The 1,227-nt window shown below is 66.9% G+C and overlaps 1 protein-coding gene across 1 annotated transcript in view; it reads left to right on the forward strand.

The window, feature by feature from the left end:
* Nucleotides 1–1,227, forward strand: part of CD46 (CD46 molecule, complement regulatory protein) — a 10,189-nt gene that overhangs the window by 1,128 nt on the left and 7,834 nt on the right. The gene's annotated exons all lie outside the window — the stretch shown is intronic.

Here is a 1,227-nt window from a genome sequence, read left to right on the forward strand (position 1 = left end):
TGTGGTTTTAATTTGCATCTCCCTTATTACGAGTGATGTTGAACATTTTTTCATATGCCTGTTGGCCATCTGCATTTCCTCTTTGGAGAAGTGTCTGACAGGAGTGTTTTAACGGTGTATGTATTGATAAGGAACAGCTACACACCAGAGACAGTTTACAGAGGTGGGTTGGGGAACGGGGTCGAACAGGGGGGCCGGGGGTGCACGGGACTGTGGTGACGGCGCACGGGCGACTTGGCGGTGGGAAGCCCACGGGGATGCGGCTGCGATGGGAAAGGCACAGGACGGTGCGAAAGTAAACTAGTGCATTATTTTTAGAAAAGATGTATTGATGGATGCACACAGAACTGGGGTGCAGGCCAGAGGCGCGGCGGGGAGAGGCCTCCCCAGAGGCAGAGCGGGGAGCAGGACGGCCCGATGGACAGGTCCACTGCTGAGGGGGCCGCGGGGAGACAGGAGGGGTCTGCCGCGCCCTGGGGGTCCCCTCCGGGGCGGGCGGGGATGGAAGTCGCTGTGGGGGCCTCCGGGGCTGCGCCCCCACCCGCTGCACCCCAGGGAGGGCCCATCTGAAATAATTAAGGGCAGACGGACAGCAGGCCATGGCTGCCTGGTCCCTGCAACCGAGTGCAGGACAGGTGCTGTGGCGGTAGCAGGAGAACTCTGCGTCCTGGGGCCCGGGCGGCCGCCCCCCACCCCCACCCCACCCCCCCGCTGCTTGTGGGGGCCACGAAGGCCTTTCCTCAGCAGTGACGTCCAGCAAGGACACTCGGATCAGCGCCTTCCTGTGCGCCGCCCCCGCCCGCCCTCTGGGGATGTGAGTCAGGCTTCCCCGGCCCGCTGGCCGCTGGCCGCCCCGGCGGGAGACCCCGGCCAGGAAGCCAGCGACGTGTGAGACGTTCCTGAAGCCTGTGTGCGGCGCCCCTGGGGACCACAGGGCCCGCCGGCTGCCATCGCCAGCGCCCAGATGGCCCCGGGGGGCGGGGCGCAGGGCTGTGGCCCTGCGATTAGCCAGCCAGGGGGCGGCGCAGTCCTTTATCTGGGGGTCCAGCTTTCCTTCTGGGCCCGACCTGGGGTCACAGGGCCCGGCGGGCACTTGCTGGCCAGGGCCTGCTGGCCTCAGCGTCCATCGGTGTGGACACCGGCCCTCGGTCGTGGAGAGCGTGGTCTGGGCCACCGAGGTCTCAGCAAAGGCCGGGGCGGACTGGGGGGCCTGGGGGCCTGGGGGTG

The sequence above is a fragment of the Condylura cristata genome, unplaced genomic scaffold (assembly GCF_000260355.1).
Source record: "Condylura cristata isolate star-nosed mole 26May11 unplaced genomic scaffold, ConCri1.0 scaffold00073, whole genome shotgun sequence".
NCBI classification, from domain to species: Eukaryota; Metazoa; Chordata; class Mammalia; order Eulipotyphla; family Talpidae; genus Condylura; species Condylura cristata.